Source organism: Pan troglodytes, chromosome 2 (assembly GCF_028858775.2).
Source record: "Pan troglodytes isolate AG18354 chromosome 2, NHGRI_mPanTro3-v2.0_pri, whole genome shotgun sequence".
NCBI classification, from domain to species: Eukaryota; Metazoa; Chordata; class Mammalia; order Primates; family Hominidae; genus Pan; species Pan troglodytes.
In genome coordinates this window covers 135,521,892-135,536,215 of record NC_086015.1, presented here as the reverse complement: position 1 = coordinate 135,536,215, position 14,324 = coordinate 135,521,892, and the positions used below count along the sequence as shown (strand labels likewise).

The 14,324-nt window shown below is 40.7% G+C and overlaps 1 protein-coding gene across 3 annotated transcripts in view; it reads left to right on the top strand.

The window, feature by feature from the left end:
* Positions 1–353: 353 nt before the first annotated feature.
* Positions 354–14,324, top strand: part of CPNE4 (copine 4) — a 752,097-nt gene continuing 738,126 nt past the window's right edge. Inside the window, exons 1-2 of one of the 3 annotated variants that reach the window (XM_054681026.2) lie at positions 354–681; positions 1,742–1,869. The gene's annotated coding sequence lies outside the window, so the exon portion shown is untranslated. The remainder of the gene's footprint in view (positions 682–1,741; positions 1,870–14,324) is intronic. The other 2 variants (XM_054681027.2, XM_054681028.2) reach the window with 2 other exon arrangements.

Below are 14,324 nucleotides of genomic sequence, written 5' to 3'. Positions count from 1 at the left end.
CATAAGAATTGGGTCATTCTTGTCACTCACAACTAAAACAGAGTTGAGAAGCCGGGGGGAACAAGCACGCAGGGTACAACATTGCTGAAAGAATGTAATTCCCTGCAAGCCCAAACTGCTTGTTGTAACCTGAAACCAGTTTTATCTCTATCTTCTGAGATAACGTGCTGCAAAGGCTAGCACTAATTGTGCCCACAGCCACCATTCACCAGTTGAAGCTTTCTGACTCCCTAAATTCTTTCTTATGCCAATGAACTTTCTCAAAGAAGAATACATAACATTTCTCCTTTTTTATAAAACTGATATCGGAATAGGGCAGGGAAGTGCTGGGCGGAGAAGGGCGGGTCCCTGGCGAGGGCTCCACCCCCAGGCCTGTGCCCACGGACCTAGGTGAGGACAGGCATTTGTTTTCAGGTCCAAATGTTACATTTCCCAAGACCACCCTGGCCCACCATGCCCCCATCCCCCCATCCTGTGCCTATAAAAACCCTGAGACCCTAGTGGGCAGACACCCAAGCGGCTGGACATTGAGAGGATCACAGCAGTGGAAAAAGACACAAGCACCTAGCCGTTGAGAGGAACGCACTGGCCTAAGAACATACTGACAGACGCCGGTAGGCCAGCAGGCCGGCAGGCCATCAACCCGCGGAAGGACACGGACTTTGGCCAGGGCGGTATAAGGTAAGCCCCGCTGCTGGGCGGCCTGGCCCCAGGGGAAAGCAACCTTCCATTCCATCTCCCTTCTGGCTCCCCCATCTACTGAGAGCTACTTCCACTCAATAAACCTTGCACTCATTCTCCAAGCCTACGTGTGATCTGATTCTTCTGGTACACCAGGGCAAGAAACCCCATGATACAGAAAGCCCTCTGTCCCTGCGATAAGGCAGGGTGTCTGATTGAGCTGACTAGCACAAGCCGCCTACGGACGGCTAAACTGAAAGAGCACCCTGTAACACAGGCCCACTGGGGCTTCAGCTGTAAACATTAACCCCTAGACACTGCTATGGGGTCGGAGCCTCACAACCTGACCGTCTGTATGCTCCCCCTAGAGGTGTGAGCAGCGGGGCACTGAAGAAGCGCGCCACACCCCCGTCACACGCCCTGCGAAGGGAATAAGGGAACTTTTCCCGTTTCAAAACTGCTAAGCCGTTCTTTGCTATTTGGACATACCCGAAGACCACCAGGTCTGTATGTATGGCCCAAATTGCAATTCTTTCTTCCCAAATAAAATATTAAATTTATGGATTCATCTCTACATGTTTATTTTGACTTTGACATAATTATATGAGAAAGGTACTATTATTAACTCTCATTTTATAGATGAGGAAATTAAGGCTCAGATTAAGTTGCTCGTCTAAGGTCACATGACAGAAACGGAGCAGGGGTCCCTCTTAGGGCCCTCCTCCCCCCTTGCCAAGCATGGAAATAGAGGAAAATATTGAGTTCCTTCCGGGGAAATTCTAGGCAGTGAACTAGCCACCTCACTAGCCCTGATAAGTAAATAAGCAACTTGATAAGCAAGAAGATAATAGTAGCTGAAAACAATAGCCAAGGTAGTTAGAGTCCTGAGATGTTTGGTTCCCTGTAGAAACTAAAGACAACATCTTAACATATGGCCCTGAGCTACTTTTCAGAAACACAGACCCCCGCCAAATGGATCTACTGGCATGTAGACCTCAGATAAGGGGCGATTGAGAACTGAACTCTGACTGCCATTCTTTTTTCTAAACTTCTTCCTTAGGAGCCTAAAGGACGTCATACCCATGGGCCAGACCTAACATTCCTTTCTGCTGATCCCAAGTTTTTAGACAAAGTTTCCCTTCCTTAACCAATTGCGAATCAGAAAATCCTCGAATCCACCAATGACCTGTAAGTTCCTGCTTCAATATATACTGTCTTTTTAGGCCAAATCAATATATAACCTCCACATATGCCTTAAAATTCTGCCTGTAACTTCTACTTCCCTGAAATTTATCCCTGCTTTTAAAAACTCTTGCTTGTAAGCTATTGCGAAGGTTGGGTCTTACAGTGTGAGCTGCCTGATTCTCCTTGCTTGGTGCCCTGCAAATAAATGCCTTCTTTTCCCCCCTGCTGCAAAACCTTGGTGTAGATGTTTGGCTTTACTGCACTGAGTGAGCAGACCCTGGTTTGGTTTGGTAACATGACTAAAAAATTACAAAGAAAAGGAACAGGAACACAGCTCTCTGGTCCTCTGGTATTTAGAGCTGAAACAGAGGAGGAGGGGCCTGAAAACATGAAGGCAGAACTTAGAAGGGAAACAGGAGAGTGTAGTGTTGCAGAAGCTTGGTGGAGAGAGTATTTCAATGAGGAAGTGGTCAGCTTTTTTGAAAGCCCTGAGTGTTTGCTGAAGAAAGACAGAGACAGAGAAGTGACCACTGGATTTGGCAAGATGAGGTCGTGTTGAGTCTGATGGGAACAGTGCCTGTGGAGTGGTGGAGATGGAAGTACAATCACAACTGATTGAAAAAGGAGTGGGAGCTGAAGATGTAAAAGTAGTAACCACCAAGAACTCTTTGGGAAAAATTAGCTAAGAAAGGGAGCTGAAAACTGGGAGGGGGATGGAGGAGATTTGAAGTTGTGTGTGTATTCAAGTATTAATTTTGTATGATGATAAATAAAGAGTACAGAGGATGGTGGGCACATCAGCTCATGCCCATAATACTGGCGCTTTGGTAGGTCAAGCCAGGAGGATTGATTGAGCCCAAGATTTGGAGGCCAGCCTGGGCAACATAGCAAGACCCTGTTCCTAAATTTTTTTTTTTTTTAAATTAGCCAAGCATGGTGGTGTATGCCTATAGTCTCAGCTACTCTGGAGACTGAGGCAGAAGAGGATCACTTGAGCCCAGGAGTTGGAGACCAGCCTGGGCGATATAGCAAGACCTTGCCTTTTAAAAAGTGGGGGAAAAAAAAAAAAAAAAGGAAGGCATTTTGTTCCTGACTACCTGCCCCACCCATTACTTTCATATTCCTGGAATTTTTGATATGAAGAACAATGTATAGCCGATCAGTAGCTTATGTGATTTTAATATAAAATTCTTGGTAAGCACCTTAGGAACTGCTTCTTCTTTTTCTTTAGAAACCTACTTGTAACTGCAGCTAATCAGAGCATATATTCAGGGCAACTTAAATCTATGTTCACAAGTTGCAGTCTTCAAACTTGGTCCAAATAAAATCTCTACTTACGTTAAGTTGGCCTCAATTTTTTCCTTTAGGTTGACATTCCTTTGATCTTTTAATATGTTGAATTTTTAAATTTCTTCATTGAATCCTTGATCATGTTGCATTTTTTTAAATAGATGTTTTCTTTTTCCATTATTTTATTTTGGATTTTTAAATAGTGTTCATAAAATATTGGTCTATAGTTTTCTGTGTTATTATTTTCAGATTTTGGTGTCAAAGTTATACTGGTTTTGTAAATACTGATTGAATAGCCTTTTTCCCTTATGCTTTGGAACTATTTTAATAACACTGGCAAGCTTTGTTCCTTGTAGATTTGACCGAAGTTGATTGAAGCCCTCTGTGAAATTGTCTGAATTTAGTGTTTTTAAAAGGGTAACCATTTGATCACTTTCTCAGTTTCTTTGTAGTATTTTGTGTCCTTGGTTTTGTCCATCTCTTTTGCTGTCATTTTTGGTAAATTAACTTACATTTAGTATAAACTTGTAATTTATATTAAAATAATCTATTTCATCCAGTTTTTATAATCTTTTAAAATTCCCTTTATGTGCATGTATATTTTTCTCACTTCTAAATGTGTTCATTTTGTATTGCCTTTTAAAAATTATATTAGCCAGTTAAGCTACCTATTTCATTGTTTTTCTAAGATTCAGTTCTTAGATGTATTTATTCGTCCTGTCTCTCTGTTTTTTTCCTGTAATTCATGGTTTTTTACTTTCATCTTTCATGTTTCTTTTGGTTTACTTTAGCTTTCTTCTTCTAAAATGTTTTGATTTAAAAGCTTAATTTAAAAGCTTTGTCAACAAAAAGAGTCAAACTCTATAAAATATTTGAAGAGATTTATTCTGAGCCAAATATGAGTGATCATGACCCGTGACACAGCCCTCAGCCCTCAGAAGGTTGGGGTGCAGCTTGGTTTTATACATTTTAGGCGGGCATGAGACATCAATCAAATACATGTTAGAAATACATTGGTTTGATCCAGAAAGATGATACAACTCAAAGTCAGGGGTGTGGGATTCCAGGCTATAGGTAAATTTAAACATTTTCTGGTTGACAATTGGCTGAGTTTGTCTAAAGATCTGAGACTGACAGAAAGGAAATATTTGGGTTAAGATAAAAGATTGTGGAGGCCAAGATTCCTTTGAGGTCTTATTGTGGCTGCCCTTAGAGATAATAGATGGCAAATATTTCATATTCAGATCTTTAAAAGGTGCTAAACTTTTAGTTAATCTCTAGGATTGGGAGGGCCTGGAAGAAAGAAAAAGATCTAGTTACGTTAACAGAGATTCTTTACAGACACAAATTTTCCCCCACAAAGGACAGCTTTGCAGGGCCATTTCAAGATATGGCAAATAAACATGTTTTGGGGTAAAATATATCGATTTTCTTCCTTGTCTCATAATGTTATGCCAGAGTCAGGTTGGAAAGCCACAATATATAGGGTTAAATAAAACCCATCTGATGAGAACTTATGGTTTATAGGGCATGACTCCCCAGACTCTTTAGATGGGAATTTGGGCAAGATAAAAAAATCAGTTTAGTCCTCAACTCTTTATTGGTTAATATTAAAAATGTTTAAAGTTATGAATTTTTTCTCATGGTTTTTGAGGTTTCCCATAGTTTCTCATGCATTGTGATTTTATTGTTATTTTCTAAATTATTTACAATTCTTTTCTTTTTCCATGTCAGATGGGTAATGTGCGGATGTGGTAAAAAGGTTTAAAAAAGGCTGCCGGGCACGGTGGCTCACGCCTGTAATCCCAGCACTTTGGGAGGCCGGGGCGGGTGGATCACGAGGTCAAGGGTTCAAGACCAGCCTGACCAAGATGGTGAAACCCCGTCTCTACTAAAAATACAAAAAATTAGCCAGGCATGGTGGCGGGTGCCTGTAATCCCAGCTACTTGGGAGGCTGAGGCAGAGAAATGCTTGAACTCGGGAGGCGGAGGTTGCAGAGAGCCGAGATCACGCCACTGCACTCCAGCCTGGGAGACGGAGCGAGACTCTGTCTCAAAAAACAAACAAACAAAAACAAAAAAAAAAGAAAGACACATCTCGCAGACGAACGTGAAAACCCAGTAATCACTGTTATGAACTACAAAAGGATCTATTTACTTTACTTGATTTGAATTTTTTCTGAAACAAATTCAGAGAGAGTTTTAAAGTTTTTTGGCTGTAGGACACTTTTTTATTTTTATTAATTTTCAAAGATAAGCTACAGTCTTACTGTAATTAAATTTTTACCTATTTCTCATTACATTTTTAGAAGTTGTTGACTTATGGATTTAGATGCTGCATAAAAATTTACAATAATTAAATCTTCATTGTAGACAGGGGCATTTATCTTGATATAGTGACCATTTTTATAATTTTTTTTCTCCTACCAAAGTGGCAAACTTTCCCCGGTTAATACATAGATAAGCCTTTTCTTCGTATTATTATATATATATATATTCTAATCTTCCTCCCATTTTGAGACTGTCCCTCATCAAAACAACCTACATCCCATAGTGGTATGGTTTAAATGTACCCTTTAAAACTTACATTGAAACTTAATCCCCAGTGAGACAGTATTGAGAGGTGGGGTCTTTAAGACATGATTGAATTCTGGGCGTGGTGGCTCACACCTGTAATCCCAGCACCTTGGGGGGCTGAGGCGGGAGGATCACCTGAGGTCAGGAGTTCAAGACCAGCCTGACCAACAGGGTGAAACCCCGTCTCTACTAAAAATACAAAATTAGCTGGGTAAGATGGTTCATGCCTGTAATCTCAGCTACTCGGGAGGCTGAGGCAGGAGAATCGTTTGAACCTGGGAGGCAGAGGTTGCAGTGAGCCGAGATTGCACCGAGCCGAGATCGCACCATTGCACTCCAGCCTGGGCAACAAGAGCAAAACTCTGTCTCAAAGAAAACAAAAAAAGACATGATTGCATGAGGGCTCTCCCTCAAGAATGGAATAATCCATCCATGGACTAATGGGTTAATGGATTATTATGTTATCATGGGAGGGGAACTGGTGGCTTTATAAGAAGAGAAAGAGAGACCTGAGCTCATGCTCAGCCCCTTTGCCATGTGATATCCCGTGCTGCCTCGGGACTCTGTAAAGAAGTCCCCAGCAAGAAGGCTGTCACTAGATGCAACCCCTCGACCTTGGACTTAGCCTCCTGATCTGTAGAAAATAAATTCCTTTTCTTTATAAAATACATAGTTTCAGGTATTCTAAGCAACACAAAATGAACTAAGATGTAATAAACAACCAGATGAATTTATAATTTCTACAGTTTGATCCACAGCTTCAATTACAATGTTAGAGTTTCAGATGTTTCTAGATCCTTTCTTAGCACAAAGGAAAATGTAGAATGTGGAGGAACATATTCCTCATAAAACCAACCAATGAAACTTACAAACGTATAACTTGGACAACAGAGGGAGCAGAAGGCTGCTAGCTAGAGGTTTTCTTAAAGAATCCCCTGGGGAGCTGGTAAGAAATTCATGCTCCTGGAATCTCCAGATTTGGAAGATTCAGTGGAAGCAGAAATGGGAATTTCAAGCAAGTACTGCAAGTGATGTTGCTGAAGACCCATGTTGACCCCCTTAAACACTGCTGTAGGGAAAGGTTTCTCATCTATTACCTCCTCAGGAAAGAAACACTTAAACATCAGGAACACGTATTAACTATTTTTTGGGAAACTTGAGGCTATGTTAACATAAGAAATTGGCCTGGCACGGTGGCTCATGCCAGTAATCCCAGCACTTTGGGAGGCCGAGACAGGTGGATCACCTGAGGTCAGGGGTTTGAGACCAGCCTGGCCAACATGATGAAACCCCGTCTCTACTACAAATACCAAAAATTAGCTGGGCGTAGTGGTGGGCGCCTGTAATCCCAGCTACTAAGGAGGCTGAGACAGGAGAATTGCTTGAACCTGGGAGGCGGAGGTTGCAGTGAGCCGAGATTGCGCTGTTGCACTCCAGCCTGGGCAACAAGAGTGAAACTCCATCCAAAAAAAAACACCACACCAAAAACAAAAAACAAAAAAACCCATAACAAATTAGCTTTAGGTGAATGTTTGTCTTTTTTCTTTTTTCTTCCAGAGAGACTCAATTTACTAGGCTGATGTTGCTGTCTTTCTTCTCTCCCTCCCTCTTCCCCTATTTTGCCCTTTATATTAGTTTCCTGGGGCTTCGCTAACAAAGTAACACAAACCGGGTGGCTTACATAACAGAATCTTGGTTTTAATATAGAGTATTAAAAGCCAGAATTTCCTGAATATAAAGCTGGTATTTCTTTCTTTTCTTTCTTTCTTTTTTTTAAACCATCCTGCTATATCTCTGCTAAAAGGTATGTGTGAGCCAAAAGTTTAAAGAAATGGCAATTTTATATCTTGGTATTTTAATTATCGACAAATAACATTGTTGTCTATCATGTATTTATTTAACAAGTATTTAATGAAATCTGAAATATACTGTCGGGATCAAGAGCTTGGCCCTCTGATAGTTCATTGAAAAATCAACTCACAATAAGGCAGATAATCAGAGAAAGGTCATACAAATTTATTTAACGTTATACAAAAGAGCCTACAGAATGAAGACCCAAAGATAAAGGGGAAATTGCCCATTTTTATGCTTAGGTTCAACAAAGTATGGACAGCTGTGTAGAGCTATGATTGGACAAAAAGGGTAAGATCTCCTGCTAATGGACTGAGTGGGAAACCAAGCAAAGTCTGCCTAGATTCTTCTTGGCCTCTCTGAGCATTCAGTCCTTTCTCCTGGCTATGGGGCTGGCCCCTCTCTGCAATGGGGGTCTTATGACTAAAACCACCTATGCAAAATTATAACTGAGGGAATTATGACAGTTGTTAGAAATACCAAAATTGTTAGAAATAATTGGTGTGGCAAAGAAAAGTCAGCACGGAGACAAAAGATCTCCCAGCAAGGCAATCTTTACTTTCTGCAGAAAGGGTGCTCAATCGCAGATGGAACAATGGTGAGAGCACACCTGAACAAAGGAAAAGTGGACATATTTATCCCGTGTACATTTGGATCGTCCTTACTGCTGTGTCCAGCATCCATTGGCTGGAGCTGAACCTCAAAATCTTAAACTGATACCCGATTTGCTAATAGCCTAAAACTTTCCTAAATAGGTAAGTGCAAGGAAGAACAAAGAAGTTGCTTACAAAAGGTTTAAGGAAGCAATAACATTTCCAAATAAGGAAGGGGCATAGACTGTGAGCTGGAACATGCTTGTGAGCATGTCCAACAGTTACATAGGATAGGGCTTAACAAAGAGTTATTAGCACAAAGCAAGGAGGCTTGAAGAAAGTTAGTCTTTACAAGAAACTGCCATTTCTAACACTTATGATTTATTCTTTAACAAGATGGGGAACTTTGAAGAGGAAACTTTTTACTTTCTACAACAGAAAGAAATCAGACCTAACCGACTCCATCTTGCTTCTAACCTTTAAGCTGTCCTTGCTCACTCCTGGGGATAGGCCGAACTGACTTTGGGAAGGAATTCAGTTCATGGTTTGACTTAGCGGTCATGCAGACTGGCTCCAAGAGTCTGAACCTCCCCAAATTGCTCCTGGGGGTAACATCACTATTGTGAAACCTAAGGTCAATGCTGGAGATATTTTGCAGACCCTGCACTGGCTGGATCAGCTGACACCACTCAGACCTGGCTCAACCAGTTCTGCCATCCCACCCAGTAACAGAAAACAGCAAGAAAAACTCACTTCAACCCTCTAGGATTCCATCTCCAACCTGACCAATCAGCACTTCCCACTTTGCAACCCCCTGCCGACCAAATTATCTTTAAAAACTCTGATCCACTGAATGCTCAGGGAGACCTATTTGAATAATCATAAAACTCCAGTCTCCTGCACAGCTGGCTCTGTGTGAATTACTCTTTCTCCACTGTAATTCCAATCTTGATAAATTGGCTCCGTCTAGGCAGCAGGCAAGGTGAACACATTGGGCAGTTACATGACCTGTAGTCAAACAAGGCAAGTCAGATAATTTCTCTATGGACGGGTTTTTGTTTTTGTTTTTTTTTTAGGTGGAGCCTTGCTCTGTCACCAGGCTGGAGTGCAGTGGTGTGATCTTGGCTCACTGCAACCTCCACCTTCCGGGTTCAAATGATTCCCCTGCCTCAGCCTCCCGAGTAGCTGGGACTACAGGCGCATGCCACCATGACTGGCTATGTGGCCAATTTTTACACAGAAAAACAGAGAGAAAATTAGAGTAATATTTTTAGGTTTTATTACTGGCATTGTGGAAAAGGGGTTCTGGTTTCTATGAACCGCCTTGGGGAAGAGGGATAATAATTTCTATGGCCCACTTTAAAGTTCATATGGAACCAAAAAAGAGCCTGCATTGCCAAGTAAATCCAATCCTAAGCCAAAAGAACAAAGCTGGACGCATCACACTACCTGACTTCAAACTATACTACAAGGCTACAGTAACCAAAACAGCATGGTACTGGTACCAAAACAGAGATATAGACCAATGGAACAGAACAGAGCCCTCAGAAATAATGCCGCATATCTACAACTATCTGATCTTTGACAAACCTGACAAAAACAAGAAATGGGGAAAGGATTCCCTATTTAATAAACGGTGCTGGGAAAACTGGCTAGCCATATGTAGAAAGCTGAAACTGGATCCCTTCCTTACACCTTATACAAACATTAATTCAAGATGGATTAAAGACTTACATGTTAGACCTAAAACCATAAAAACCCTAGAAGAAAACCTAGGCAATACCATTCAGGACATAGGCATGGGCAAGGACTTCATGTCTAAAACATCAAAAGCAATGGCAACAAAAGACAAAATTGACAAATGGGATCTAATTAAACTAAAGAGCCTCTGCACAGCAAAAGAAACTACCATCAGAGTGAACAGGCAACCTACAGAATGGGAGAAAATTCTTGCAACCTACTTATCTGACAAAGGGCTAATGTCCAGAATCTACAATGAACTCAAACAAATTTACAAGAAGAAAACAAACAACCCCATCAAAAAGTGGGCGAAGGATATGAACAGACACTTCTCAAAAGAAGACATTTATGCAGTCAAAAAACACATGAGAAAATGCTCATCATCACTGGCCATCAGAGAAATGCAAATCAAAACCACAGTGAGATACCATCTCACACCAGTTAGAATGGCAATCATTAAAAAGTCAGGAAACAACAGGTGCTGGAGAGGATGTGGAGAAATAGGAACACTTTTACACTGTTGGTGGGACTGTAAGCTAGTTCAACCATTGTGGAAGTCAGTGTGGTGATTCCTCAGGGATCTAGAACTAGAAATACCATTTGACCCAGCCATTCCATTACTGAGTATATACCCAAAGGATTATAAATCATGCTGCTATAAAGACACACATGCACACGTATATTTATTGTGGCACTATTCACAATAGCAAAGACTTGGAACCAACCCAAATGTCCATCAATGATAGACTGGATTAAGAAAATGTGGCACATATACACCATGGAATACTATGCAGCCATAAAAAATGATGAGTTCATGTCGTTTGTAGGGACATGGATGAAGCCGGAAACCATCATTCTCAGCAAACTATCGCAAGGACAAAAAACCAAACACCACATGTTCTCACTCATAGGTGGGAACTGAACAATGAGAACACATGGACACAGGAAGCGGAACATCACACACTGGGGCCTGTTGTGGGGTGGGGGGAGGGGGGAGGGATAGCATTAGGGGATATATCTAATGCTAAATGATTACTTAATGGGTGCAGCACACCAACATGGCACATGTATACATATGTGACAAACCTGCACGTTGTGCACATGTACCCTAAAACTTAAAGTATAATAATAATAAAATAAGAAAAAATAATTTCTATGGCCCACTTTCGGGCAGAATGGGTCTGGGAGACAGGAGGTCAGGAGAAGATCAGAGAAAAAACTTTTGATTCTGAGGCCTTCATTTGTTTTCTGAGCCTCAACAATACTAGGCACTGAAGTAGAAGCTGGTGATATAGAGAAAAACAAAGCACATTCACTCTTGGGAAATATTTCTGAGTGAGGCAACTTAAATCAGATAAACTAATAATTACCTAACTTGTGTGTGCCCAGAGTGTGCAGAAAAGAGAGAAATTAGTTCTGTGTGTACATCTTGCCCTGAGCTTCATAGGCCTTCTTCCCTTGTTCTCTGAAAAACTATGTCCCTCTTAAGTGAAGCCACCCCAGAACTTGAGATTACTTTCCTCACGTGACCATAAGCTTTTGTACCAACTTTCGTTCCACCCACTTACTTCTTACCTTCATATAAACTATTGTTTGCTCTCTACTCCCTCTGCTCTTGGTATGAACTCACTGTTCTGAGCAATAATCTGTGTTGTATGCCTTTTGGAAAAGAACAAAGCAGGTTATTTGGAGAGGGTGTTTCTCATGTTCCCAAATAGACCCTTATAAGGTCAATCTATGTTGGCTCCACTGGTCAAGTTAAAAGAACACTGTCCTTTCTGGAGCATCTTTGTTCTTTGTTCCTTTACTTGAGTTACATATCCATAATATAAGAACACTGATCTTTTGATATTCAGCTAACAAAAATTTACTGGGCACCTGTTATGTGCCTAGATCAGTTTTAAGTGCTGGGTATACAGCAGTGAATCATGATGATAAGAATCATAACAAAACAGAAAAAGATCTTGTCTTCCTAGAGCTTATATGAGAGTGGAAGAAGTAGACAATACTCAAACATAAATCTATGATATAGTTTTAGATAGTAACAAGTTCTATGAAGAAACATTAAACAGGATAAAGGGACAGAAACAAAAGATGCTTAGAGATATCAGGGAGGTGTCTTTGAACAGGTGACACTTAAGCAGAGACTTGAATAAAGTAAGGGAGTAAAGTGTGGCTTTCTGAGAGAAGAGTATAGCTGTGAGTGTTTGTGGAGGGGAGATAATCTAGAAAAGAGGAAAATATTTGATTCTGCTATTTTGTGTTCCTGGTGTTCTTTGTTTCTTTGGTACAACTGTGGTTTGAGACTGGACTTCATGGGGGCCTGCTTTTACATGGGTTACACGTGATGAGCTGACTGGGTTGAGTGACCCTAGAAGAGCAGGGGAAATTTGATCCCAGGTCTTCGTGTATTAAGTGAAGTTGTCATTCCAGCAGGCCCTGCAGAGCGTGGAAGCTCGGAATTTGAACCTGGGTAATAAATCAGCTGAGTTATATGGTAGATGTCAGAGATCTCCATTTTACTTGGTAAGTAGCTGCGAAGACTGAGGGACATTTTAGAGGTGATAAAAATGTACTATGTTAAAGTGACTTCCCATAATAGGTAATGATACATTAAGATTTTTTTCCTTTCTGTTTTACCATATATTTTTCTGATTTAAAATTTAAAGGAAATGTTGATTAAGTGCCTTTCATGTACCAGGCATTTTACATATGTGTCTCATTTAATCCTCACAATAATGAGGAAAGAAGGCTCAGAGAGGTTAAGTAACTTGTCCAAGATCACACAGATAGTAAGCAGCAGAACCAACATTGAAACCCAAGTCATTGAAACTTCAAAGCCTGCTTACACAACAGAGCCTTTCTCAGGCAGGGAGTTTTAGCTAAATTAGCTGGCCGGACATTTTCCTCTGAACTTAAAGTTAAAAAATGTCTCTCAAAGGAGGTTCCTCAAATCTTTGTATTGTATTGTGGATTGAAGCAGAGGGAATTAGGAATGTTTGATAGGCAGCTATTTTCTAAGTTGATCTTGAGTTAAGTTCATAACTTTGAAGGGAAGTGCCAATTGAATAATAATTCTCACACTACAGAGATGTCCTCTTTTGAAAGATAAAGGCTGACCCTGTTTGACAATATCTCTCACATGTGTTTTTTGCATCTCCTCATCCCAACTCTGCATCTGTTGAACTTGAATGAGGAGCCAGAGAGAAGATCAGATTGAGGATATTATGTCTTAAGAGAATTACCACAGTTTAGCTTGACTACCGGCAGAGTCTGGATTTGAGTGTGCAATTCAAATACAAATATGTTTTAAGCATCTCCCGTAATTACTAATTGCTCGTTCATTTCTTATATTTTCATCAATGAGTGGTGTCATTTCCCCAACAGTGGTTTGAACTAGAAACCTTGGTGGTGTTCTAGATTTCTTCATCTCCTGAATCCTTGCATATTAGATAGTTACCAAATCCTGTCAAGTCCTATTTCTTAGATCCAGAATCTACTAAGGTGTAGTTAACATGAATCCAGAGTTCAGACCCCAAACTAGCTACTTACTAGTAAGTTAATGAACTTTTGTGCATCCATTTCCTTATCTTTAAATAATACCGTATTAGTTTCCAATGACTGTTATAAGAAATTACCCCAACTCTGGTGGCTTAAAACAATACAAATTCAATGAATAACATCTAGTATTTGAGAGCACAAAAGGGTGACTACAGGCAACAATAATTTATTGTACATTTAAAAATAACTAAAAGAGCTGGGCATGGTGGCTTACACCTGTAATCCCAGCACTTTGGGAGTCCAAGGTGGGCGGATCACCTGAGGTCAGGAGTTCGAGACCAGCTTGGCCAATGTCGTGAGACCCCATCTCTACTAAAAATACAAAAATTAGCCGGGCATGGTGGTGCACACCTGTAATTACAGCTACTCAGGAGGCTGAGGCAAGAGGCAGAGCTTGCTGTGAACTGAGATCGTACCACTGCACTCCAGCCTGGGCAACAGAGCAAGACTCCATCTCAAAAACAAACAAACAAACAAACAAACAAAAAACAAAACTAAAAGAGTGTAATTGGTATGTTTGTAACACAAAGAAATGATAAATGCTTGAGGTGATGGATACCCCATTTACCCTGATGTGATGATTACACATTGTATGCCTGTATTGGTCTCATGTATCCCATAAATATACATACCCACTATGTACCTATAAAAATCAAAAATTTAAAAACCCACAAATTTATTATCTCATGGTTCTAGAGGTCAGAAGCCTAAAATAGGTCTCACTGGGCTAAAATTAAGGTGTTGGTAGGGCTGCATTCCTTCTGGAGGTTCTAGGTGAAACTGCCATTTGCTTGCTTTTCCATTTCTAGAGGCTGCCTGTATTCCTTGGTTCATGGCCCCTTTCTG